General features: G+C 41.0%; 1 protein-coding gene across 5 annotated transcripts in view; it reads right to left on the bottom strand.

The window, feature by feature from the left end:
- RASSF7 (Ras association domain family member 7) overlaps nt 1-12,143 on the bottom strand; it is a 66,371-nt gene that overhangs the window by 37,759 nt on the left and 16,469 nt on the right. The window contains exon 1 of one of the 5 annotated variants that reach the window (XM_075837576.1): nt 5,915-6,001. The exons of the other annotated variants lie outside the window; for them this stretch is intronic. The gene's annotated coding sequence lies outside the window, so the exon portion shown is untranslated. Of the gene's footprint in view, nt 1-5,914; nt 6,002-12,143 lie in introns of those variants that run through there. 5 annotated transcript variants of the gene reach the window in all.

Here is a 12,143-nt window from a genome sequence, read left to right as displayed (position 1 = left end):
TATCACGCAATAGAGCGCCGTACCCTTTTTCTTTTCTAGTTCACTGACCCTTTAAAGAAAAAGGAAACCATTGACAGATGTGTTGCCTTAGCACCCAGTTCATAAGTTATAAGAGGACGCTGCTACTTTAAGCAAAGAGTATAAATAATAATAATATTGTTAAGAATACAAATTTTACAATATAAATTTTATTTTCTCTGGTCCTCCTTCCATTCAAGATCAGATTTCTTAGGGTATGTTTACACAGCTTATTTTCGGCTGTTTTTCGGGCCGTAAACCGCCGAAAAACTGGAAGCAGAACTCCTCCAAACATCTGCCCATTGATTTCAACGGGAAAACTTTTTCAAAACGGCCGCGTAAAAAAAACAGCCGTGAAAAAGAAGTGCATGTCACTTCTACAGCCGTTTTTCATAGACTATAGAAAGACAGCTCCAAAAACGGCCGTAAAAAAGCGGTGAAAAATGCGAGTGGCTTAGAAAACTTCTGAAAATCGGGAGCTGTTTTCCTTTGAAAACAGCTCCGTATTTTCAGAAGTTTGAGTTTGCGTGTGAACATAGACTCACTTTTCACAACCTTGTAGATAGTGGCCTTGTTTTGTGACCATCATACACGTTGAGATAGGGTCCAGCACTGAAATACCAGTAATACATCTACACAAATTCTTACCCATAGACTTGCATGACACCATATGTAGTTCTGAGGCAATGAGTGATTTTTGAAGTAACCAGCAGAAAGCATTCATGTGGTGTGAATACTGTTCAACATATACAAATGTGATGGCCTTACTTCTTTGCATGGCCTCCAGCATTTTAGAGTGTAAGCTTTTGTGAGCATGGCCATTACTCACACTGTCTTTCCCTGCTATGTGACAGAGTAATACGTGACTAGGTGGATATTACTATTCTTTTTATTGTTGATGCTCTGCTATAAATGAAAACCCCATGATTCGTGGACTTGTCATCACTTTTGATATATGTGTTTAAAGAGGATCGGTCATGAAAAATAATTTCTCGGTGTTAAATAAAAGTATTAAAAACAATAGTCTTCTAGTTAACCCCGGTCAACTAGAAAGCGCATCAAAGTAAATCCTCAAAGCCTTGCCCTTTTTCTGCCTTCATTCTTCCCATATTTGCGCTTCCCCTGCTGGTGCTGTATATAGTAGTAAGTACACCATGCTCATTTTCCACACATTCCCATGCAATTTTGGATAAAATACACCAAGTCCGATTCTGAAATTCATGATCACATTGAATGCTAATGAAAGTCTGAGGGAAGTTTAGTTGCCTAAGCTTGGTTACAAGTGGCTTGGCTGGCACGCAAAGAAAACCATTTGCCACATGTACCTCAATTGCCCGTCACAAGACTAACACAAGAGAACATTCAAGGCTGGACTTTATGAACCGGTGTCTTTTTTCAATCTTATTAAATACATAAGACCATAACCGGAAGAGAAGGCAACCAGTTGCAGTGGCCATTGCACCCCACACACATCTATATCTCTACATTAACTCTTTTAAGCTTCGTTCACATATGAGTCAGGGCTCTATTCTGACGTTCCGTCGGAGCTTCCCATCAGAACGGGACCCTGACTGAAACAAACGGAAACCATAGGTTTTCTGTTGCGTCACCATTGATTTCAATGGTGACGGATCCGGTGGAAATGGTTTCCGTTTGTCTAAGTTGTGCAAGGGTTCCATCTTTTAGACGGAATCAATACGGTAGTCGACTGCGCTATTCATCGACAGAACCCTTGCCAAACTGAGACAAACAGAAACCATTAGCACCGGATCCGTCACCATTGAAATCAATGGTGATGCAAACGGAAACCTATGGCTTCTGTTTGTTTCAGTAAGGGTCCCATTCGGACGGGAAGCTCTGACGGAACGTCAGAACGGGACCCGGACACAGATGTGAAAGAAGCCTTAGTCACGTGGTGACACGAGTGAACTTTAGCACCTGGCTATGTTACAGTGCAAGCATAAGAAACTGAGATGTAAAGGTCCTCTTACACGGTCCGTTCTGGGCCGTGTAAACGAGCGCAACTCAACGAGACAGCTCGTAGATCGGCACTGGTTTGCTTCTTTCACAAGGAGCTAGCATCATCATCAAGTTGGCAGCACAGGGAGATGTGCTGCCGACAACGATAATATTTGACACTTTAAAAACTATGCGATCAGCAGATGAACGAGCGTTTGCTCGTTCATCGGCTGATCGTTGCTCTGTTTACACATGGCAAATATCGGCAAAGAGCGTTTGCCCGATAATAGGCCAGTGTAAAAGGGCCTTAAGAGGTTGGAAGTACAAGAGGATCCATCATGTTAATTTGATTTGGCTGTATCGAGTCATTACGATAAAGACTATTGGAAGAGGACAGGCATCGGTCTGTAATAGTAGATGATTTTGGAACATAGTTATGATGATTTATCTTATTGGTCATATCGTATAAAAACAATAGGCCAGAACCAACGCTGCTTGATGCCACCGTAGCCGTGTAGTCTTTACAGAAGACCTCTTAACTGCCAGGTCTGTATTTTAGGCTAAGATCCCATATATTTCTGATCTGCCTTGTTCCTTTTACTTTACCTGGCTTCCTAGTTTAAAGTAACTATATCCATTACATGAAATCTACCTGTAGCAGGTAGCGCTGGGGTCCTGGGTTCAAATCCAACCAAGGACAACATCTGCATGGAGTTTGTATGTTCTCCCCATGTTTGCGTGAGTTTCCTCCGGGTACTCCCACACCCCAAAAACATACCAATGGGGAATTTAGATTGTGAGCCCCAATGGGGACAGTAAAAAAGAGGACCTCTGTACAGCGCTGCGTAATATGTTATATATATATATATATCAGTGCGCTACTGGTACCGCAGCCCAAATGTATAATCTGCTAAGGAAAGGAGATGATTTAGAGGCCCCTTTAATGTGGTGACCATTGTGTGGAGGGGTCCCGGGGTCAAACCCCCACAAATCAAACATTGAAGGCCTATCCTAAGAAGGAATAAATTCATCTGCACTTTATGGCAATGTTTTAATGTAATGTATAGCATTGATCAAAACAATAATGAACCCTACATGTAAATGGGTCTTTACTTTTCCCACAAATCTTTTCTTTGGTGCATCAAAATTCTCCATTTTGTTCTTTTGTGTCACAGTCCATAATGCAACGTCCCGCACTATTTTGGTGACTATGCCGGGAACATATCAGTCAGTCATACCTCGCAGTGGGAATTTTCTGCTTTTAGTCATTTCATTATACGATCTCAGGTCTATAGTGGTGTTCACAATAAAGGGACATCCAACCCACCCCCCCCAAAGCAAGAATGTTTTCTCAGTGAGAGCAACTATGGGAATGTTATTGTTATTTTAATGAGGCCGATACCCAGGATTAAGATTTCAACCTTTTGTGATAGATCTTGACATTTCTGATATCAAATGACATGCTCCCTGAATTAAAGGGACAGTTGCAATACACAGTGAAAGTAACGTAAAGGAATGCGGACTGGAGTAATGTCAATTAACATGACAGCAACATTGAGGAACGTTAAAGCAAGTGATCGATCTATTGTAATAAATTATAGGAAAATATACAAAAGGTGATGTCTGGTCTTCTAAAGTGTAGCTCAGTGAACTCGGGTGGATGGTTTATCTCAAAAGAAAGCTACACTTCTGAAAGCTTCCACCAGCAGAGATAAGATAGGGCCCACCCAGTCTTCCATTATATGTTTATCTGCTAAAAATTGTTCAGGTTACTTTGTTTTCTTTCTTAATTTTGCCCTCACCCCCCAAATACCTAAACTCTCCCTCCCTCTTATCTAGTATCAGACACTAAAAGGGTCTTTTGTGTGTGGGGGTGGGGGACAATGCTCTTCCAAGCCACTGTCGGGGAAAAAAAAAAAACTTTGATTTCGGCAGGAGATGAATTGGACTATTGTATTCAGAACATCGACTACAAAAATCATGTGACTTATCTGTTCCAAACAAATCACTAAAATGGTTCCAAAAACATTTCTCTTCAATTGTTTTAGTTTCTAGTGACTTGATCACTAGACAGAATAAGAGTACAAAAGATCACTAGAAAGATACTTTCTAGTATAAAAAAAAAAACACTTTGGGGGTGGAGATCAAAAGTGGTGCAAAAGAAAAAGTGGAGCAGCTGTCCAAAGCAACCAATGGGACTATAGGTCATTTTCCAGCAGCTGAAAGCGGATTGCTATGGGCAACTGCTCCACTTTTCTTTTGCACTACTATAAATCTCTTATTTTGTAGACGTGTACATGTATGTATTCATAGTAAGAGGTTATTGACCAGTCAACAGGTTAGAAATATTTGACAAATTGCCAGGTTTCTGAAGCCTTATATATAAAAAAAAGGGACAAATGCTCCTTGGGACGGTGAATATTTGCCAGGTCTACTATCTTCATGGTCTTCCGGGAGGGGGGAATGAAGACAAATACATGCGGACAAGACCTATTCAGTTAGTTTGGGCTGGGTAGAAAGTACCACATGGTACCCAAATAGTGTTTATGACATAATGGACCTGGAGAATATCTTCCTATATACTTCACCATGATCCTCCGGCTGCTCTATGCATCGATATTTAAAGGGTACAAAGTATAAGCTGGTTCAGCACTTCACATACATGCTGGGTAAGCATTCATAGTGCAAATAAAATCACCCATTGTTTATATAGTAAATTCCACCCAACAGTGATCAGAAAATACCCAATCTGAGAACCCAGCCTTAACCAATCATCAGACATTCATGTTTATACCATCTATTTTTGGTAGGCAACACAACTTAGAGAGATTTTCAGGCAATGCACCTGGGAGTTTTATGCAGATGTAAACAATTGCCAAAAAGTGCAATTTATATAGTTTTTTTTGTTCTTAGATATGCAAATAATATACTTTTTAGGCTGGGTTCACACAGAGTTTTTTTTGCAGGCATGTTTGGAATTTTGAGCCAGATTTTGCTCTACCTTCACGCTGATTTTCGCAGAGTTTTTCGCCCACAGCCATTGAGCGCTGCAGGCAAAAAAAAACGCAGCGAATAAGCTTTCTCTGCCTCCCATTAATGCCAATGGGAGGTCAGAGACGTAAACGTCCGAAGATAGGGCATGTCGCTTCTTTTTTTCCGCAAGACGGTTCTTCCACTCGCGGGAAAAACTGCCTCCGCCTCCCATTGAAATCAATGGGAGGCATTTTCGGCCGTTTATTTCCGCGTCAAAAAGCTCCATGTGAGCTGACCCTTAAAGTATTTTTTTATTTTAAAACAATTACTATGCTTTCCCCTTCCCATTAGTCCTGCTACGTGCCACCTTATGGTGCTTTTTATATGGCAGACAATGCTTCTCATTGCTTCTAGGGAAGAATACCTTAGTAATACCACGTCTGATGGAGGAAGGCATATTAAAAACCACTAACATTTAAAAAAAAATATATATATTTTTTTTAAAGATCCTTCCAAAATTTTTTTTTTTGACAGGTATAATTTTTTTTAATTCAGATTAAGGGAGGATTCAGATTGGAGAGAATTACTTTATGTTTTTGTACATCATCAGTAATTAGAAATCAGATTCCTAAGAGAGCAGATATATTTACAAACCCAACCGCCCCATAAATATGTACGCCCGGATAAGTCGAGCAGGTTTATTACAATGATGAGAAAGAAATAAGCGGTTATCTTTTGATACATCAAGCAATCTTTCTTTTTTCTGCTGTCAGGGGGACGATCAGCCCGCTCCTATCCACATTACATCATCAATCCTGCTGACATCAGAGGGGTCACACTATTTTAATCTAAATGTGTATGGCCAGGTTCCGACAGCAGGTTTTAGATACGTTGCCACATCTTGTCTTCATCAATATCAGCTTCTGTTACTAAAGGAAGGGGGTATAATGGAAAATATATTTACCCTCTCTAGGATTCAAAATCGGATTTTCTGAAAATAGTGGCAACCGTCCTTTAGCCCACAATGTGGTTCAGCTGCTGACCTCATCCTTACAGAGCACATACCAGACTGATAAGAAAGGTACTACCAGGAAGGTCACTCCCTCCCCCCATCCAACATGAAAAAGTACATATTAACTATTAAACCAACCCATAAAAATGCAGGACAAGCACTTGGCAATGAAGCAGCTCACCCATGAGAACAGAATACACATGAAGATTTACTTCTAGGATTATTCTCATAAAACATTATGCCATATAGTAAACCATAAAAAAGGAACACCGACACTAAACCCATGCTTATACCTATAGTGCTGTATACATATTACATGTAAATTGGATAGAGTTAAAACTGCAACCGACCACTGCGATCCGTTTATCTCGGGAACAAAGTGCATGATATTCCCTTTACCTGCGCTACTGAAAAGCAAATATTGGAAGACGCACAATGAAATATTACGGAGCCGCACTGCCTCTTGTAAACACCCACCACTGCCTTTTGTCGAAAATGGATTTATTCGATGTAGGTTTTATACATGGTTTATGACCATCAGACTGAATAGTTCAGAGCGCATTTTAAACTGCTGCATGTTTTATGCCAACAATACAGACTATTAACATTTACGCGACGTAACGATCATGTAATACTAGTAAAACAATATGAAAATTAATACATTTCTTCTCTTAAGCAGGTCAATTGTTTCTAAACCAATAGAACAGACTTTATTAGGTCCAAACAAACAGATAAAGAAAATGTTTGCCCACCTTTAGATATAAAAGACAGGACTGGATTGAGGGCAAAAAGGGTAAATTATTAGGTCCCTCCACCTCTTCCCAGGCATTTAGCAGCAAGAAACGGGCATTTGAAAAAAGTACCTCCAACATAAAAATCTTAACATCTGGCAGATGAGGTGATTATGAAGCTTATTTATTACTGAGTAGAGAAAAGTGAATCATATTCGGTCTGAATTTCTAAATAGTTTTGGATTCAGTGAATTCCAAAACTTGTGGGGTTCGCAGTACACAAATAACATCAAGAAGCTTGTTTTCCTAGCAGACAGTGCTGATGCCCCCAAACACATCAGCACGAACGGTCAACAATTATCTAATTGTAATGTTCTCCACTTCCACGTCTTCTGGCCGGCACCTCTTCCCCTATCTCTGTTTCTAGCGGCCTCCTATGCCACTGATGCCCTCCTTCTGCTCCTAGTGAAAGCGCACTGACTCTCCCTGCCCTAAAAGGCCAGCGTGCCAAAAAGTACCCTCCCAGCTTTCCCAAAATATAAAGATCCTCCTTTTCCTGCACATCTTGCCTGAGCAATTATGTTCTTCCTAGCTAGTCTACCATTACTTAGTTGGATTTACCGTGATCCCGTCAAGTCAAATCCCTTGGTGTCAAAGTGGGTTCTCACCACCCTCTGCTGGCCCTGTGAAAGTTTTATGATCCACGGGCACCGTGACACTAATGCTTATGTCCAGTGTAAGTCAACCAGGATAGGACACTGCTACTATAGAGGGGACTCCCAACAAATCTTGTGCTTAGGAGCCACCACCAACCTTCATCCAGTCCTAGTAACAGAGCATGTAATTTGTGTGTGCCATCGAAGGATTACATACAGGGTGAGAGCTGTGCCAAACTAAGGCTAGGTTCCCACCGTGTTCAGGCATTACATTCAATACAGTTGAAGCAAAAATATACTGACAAATACCAACTAAATGTATGCCAAACGGACACTCATTTGGCATATGTTTGGCCAAAGATTCCCAGTGTATATGCCAAACACTGTACCCAAACTCAGAGTGGATGTATACATGTCCAATGGTGAGAGTGGAATACATGAGTCTGAGCTGGCACAGTTTATCAGTGTCCATAGGAAAGGCAGGTGTGACTGAAGAGCCCCATCTACTTACGAATGTTACAAAAGCAGCGTTCCTATTAACCCTTGCTTATAAACCGTACCAAACGCTCACGGAGACCCTGATGTATAATGGGAACCTTTCCTTCTATCTTTACAGATGAATGTTGAACCAATTAGATTTTTTCCTCAATCAGTGCTTTGCAGAAAAAGACTGTGCAGCCATTTATGGTTTGCTATAAATCTCTGCCTTTCTTTCTAAATGACGTCTCCCGCTATCTTACAAGACCAGGCTTCCAGCTGGACACCCTGCGATTCACTTATATATGGCTCCATTGTATGATGCAAACCTTTCATTAAAGGCATCACTGTCCCAAAATGTGCAGCACAGGAGTGAATGGTAATATTGGGCTACTTGTAAAACGCCTTTGTTTTTGAGCAGTCAAATCCTGTTGATCAAGCCGGAACAGAACTGCTAGTATCCAAGTGCATATAGTCAGCAAGAACTAGTGACTTTCTGCTCATGCCAACTGGGAATGTTGGTACCTAGAGCGCCATACCACCCACTCTGATCACCAGCACCGGTGGTACGTGCCGATTAAACTCATACCCTCCTCTCTGGTAAGTTTAAATTGTCCTGATGCAGGAGAGGTGAGGAGGAGATCCAGCTGCACCAGAGCTCTATAGTAGAGCTTCATGCTGCACATTCATACTAAAATAAATGGCTTAGTAACTTTCTATGGCTGGATCTTACGAAGTTCCACAAAAGTGAAGATTCCTATTAAAGTTCAAGGTTCCATTGTGTATTCTTTTTTTTTAACATTTTTCATTGTAACATTTTCATTGCAAAAAGACAAATAAGAACGCAAATACAAATGCAAGGTGTGTTTTGTAGCTCTCTCGGTGTGGGGCACCTGTAGTAGGAGAGTTTCATTCAGTGCATCAGAGCAGATCATGATGAAAGGCAGGGAGGGAGGCTGCGGACTAGGTCTATAAAGGGACTTCTCACTTTGATCTGCAGGTGTGACAACTAGATTGAAGGGGGAAGAGGACACATTATAGAATAAGGGAGTGACGATATAAGCCTCTTTGCTTCCAATATAGCCCTTATACCTCAAGAGACCCACTGATATCATGTGAAGTACTCCATCACTGCTACTGATCACTATTAAAAAAAGAGAACAAAGATGGAAAATATTTTATGTCTTTTTACCTACCCCGGTGACCATCACGTTTCTGCAGAAGTACCTCAAGATCCCATTGTGCAAGCTTTTATTGGTAGATTCATAGCAGCCATGATGATTTTATCTCTGACTTTACCCCTAATCACTTTCCACCCCACTTTGCCCAAAGTAAATATTTGCTTTGTGTCCTCCTTTTAGGACTGTTTCTTTTGGGCTATCTGCAAAAGTTATCTAAATATATACTCTAGTAGAGTGTAAACAACACTCGCCTCCAATGCAGTCCCTGCCAGCTACCAGGGTCAGAGCATCAGCATTCCTTGGTCTGTAGCCCTGCACCCAACTAATTGTCAAGCTGACATCACCATCTTTGTATAGAACAGTGCAAAAAAAGAGCAAAAACCTGTATTGGGTTGTATTTGGAAAATTCACCCTTTAAAGTAACATGCACACATATTTGTGGTGAACATTTACTTGTGGGGGAGTTTAGTAGCATAGCTAGCTCGCTTATGTATTAGATGGGGTTAATTATAAATTCCACGCAGATCTTTAGGGAAACATCATCCCAATACAGAGGATAGGTCATTGCCCATTTTTTTTCAGAAACAGCCATTGATACCTAGAAGATAATCTACTATCCGTAAACCCATTGAAAGGGCCTCAGAAATCTTCGGATCCTTTTACTAGAAGTAAAGATTTTCTTCATTTAAAAAAAAAAATAAAAAAAATAAAAATGTTATGTATGTATTGGGTCTATAAAATGACAGCTCTATATAAACAAACACAAGCATCACAAACCACTACATATACATCACATGGTAACCTATGGATAAGCTGGCCACATGGTTTATGTGGATGGTATGAGCAAAACAACCAATAATAAAAATATTCGGTGACTAAACGGATTGTTCATACATAAAGATATGGGCGATCTCCTTTATATAAGTGCATCAGTCAACTAAACAAAACTAGAAACGAAAGGAATATTACTAAGCGCCGATCACTATATGTAAATGAGCCGTAAAGGAGGGCAATTTCTAAAATATAAGATGGAACCGTGTCATATTCTAGCTGTAGACTTCAAGGAATACAACCATGTAGCAGAAATTGTTGATCTATCCTTGTTCTCATCTCCACACACATGTCCTGTAAAAGAGCGGACGCTACGGAGTCGGTGTGCTTCTGTAACGTTCGGCATGCTATTTTCTATTACCGTTTTCCTTTCTTTAAGATTAATTGATGCCCACAAATCGCATAAACTGGCCATACACATTTCATAAAAATTGTCTGATGATCTTGTGTGTATGGGGCAGCCTGGCAGTCGACAGACGTTTGGCGCGGGGTGGAAGGATTTGGCATGCTTTTAACCTGGTTCTTTCTTTGCCCAGGAGATAAGTCTATCGGCAGCGTCTTATTCGCCTCTTACTATTGAAATAAACATGAACGCCCACCTGAATGTGTTATGGGGGGAGTCAGGAAAGAGAGCGGTCGGCTGAACAAGCGTCTCCCTGACAGCTATGTAATGTGTATGGTTGGCTTCAGTATGAACTATGATACGATACACCTGCTCATGGGATTGCGCCATATACCCGGATTGTTATGACTACACATAAGTTATGCCTACTATACTACAAGGAAGTGCTGGTAGTTCAGCGGCACAGACAACCTCCAAATGACTAGTTACAAACAAAACATTTTTAACATTATTTCCAAAACCGCAGGGTGCATCAGGGATCGTAGATATGAGGAAATCCAGCTACCTTGGCTTTGAAGTAGGAGGGTTAGCTCATGAAGGAATGCAAGGAATTTGCCGCTGTGCCTAGCTCTGCCACCCTTACTCCTGGGAGGGAGATGAATAAGGAGTTGGTAATGGAGCAAGGCTGACGTATGTAGCAGATTCATGTACCTGCCGTATACTACAGCAGGTTATGTAGAAAGCAAAATTATTACTGTGGGCACTACATGAGACTAAGGCCTTATTCACACGAACATGTGTATTCTGAGTGCGCAAAAAATGCAGCGTCTTGCGCGTGTTGCACTTCCGTGTGTCATCAGCGTTGGCTGCGTGATTTTCACACATATGCCATCCTTAGGACACTCGATTTTGAAGTTTAGAAAAAGAAATGAAGGAAGTGCTTTTATTTTTTCCTTCATTTCTTTATCTACAGTTACGCGAATCACGCGCGACACACGGAAGTGCTTTCGTGCGTGATGCGCGAAAAACGGCCAAGTATAGGACATTTCACCCCCATTCACTAACATAGGTCTGTGCGACACGCGTGATTTTCACGGACGTACAACCCATTCGTGTGAATAAGGCCTAAGGCTGGTTTCACACGTAGCTTTGTGATCGTGTGTTTTTGGTACAGCCAGATGTTACATTAAAGTCTATAGTAAGGCTAACTTCACATGAAAGTAGCCCACCTCGGACATGAAAAACTTCAGTTTTCCACATCTGAGGTGGACTCGTGCGGTACGCGTTGTCACCGATCCCCCACAGACAAGAGTCCATGGAGGGATGCGTGACACGCAGTAAAATAGGACATGTCCTATTTTTTCACCGACTGTTCCCACGCTCTGTTGAAAATGGTCGTGTGAACGGCCCCATTGAAATACATTGGTCGGTGTGATGGCCGGTGTTTTAACAGCCGTCACACGAACGAGCCCTTAAACAAAGTGCAACATACACCGTTTTTGCGGCATGGACACGGCATGCTCTGGGTATGGCGATTTTTATTCCACATAGGCATCTTTATAGGGCTTCAAAAATGTGTGTACAAAATGACACAAAGAAAACCAAAAAACACTAGCATTAAAATAAGTTTTTGGATTTTTATTTTAAAACAGAAAACGTGTGCGTGTTTATGGCCAGATTCCCTTATCAAAGTATTGCTACAACGTACAACCTCTATAAGCAAACACACCGCACTATATACTTCTATTTATTATCATACTCCATGACAGAGCGTTACAGAACCTATACGTTATTATTATTACATTTCTCCTATTCACTTTATCTAAAGTTTGAAAATTTTTATTTCACACTTTTTTTTTTGCATTAATGTACAAACATCAGTCACTGGGCATGAGCTACGGTGCTGTGACCTTAGCAGATGGCAAATAGATCACCTACTTCTATGACAGGTAACCAGGCTGA

This window comes from Rhinoderma darwinii, chromosome 9 (assembly GCF_050947455.1).
Source record: "Rhinoderma darwinii isolate aRhiDar2 chromosome 9, aRhiDar2.hap1, whole genome shotgun sequence".
NCBI lineage: Eukaryota > Metazoa > Chordata > Amphibia > Anura > Rhinodermatidae > Rhinoderma > Rhinoderma darwinii.
The sequence above is the reverse complement of the archived record's forward strand: the minus strand, read 5'-3'. Positions and strand labels throughout refer to the sequence as shown.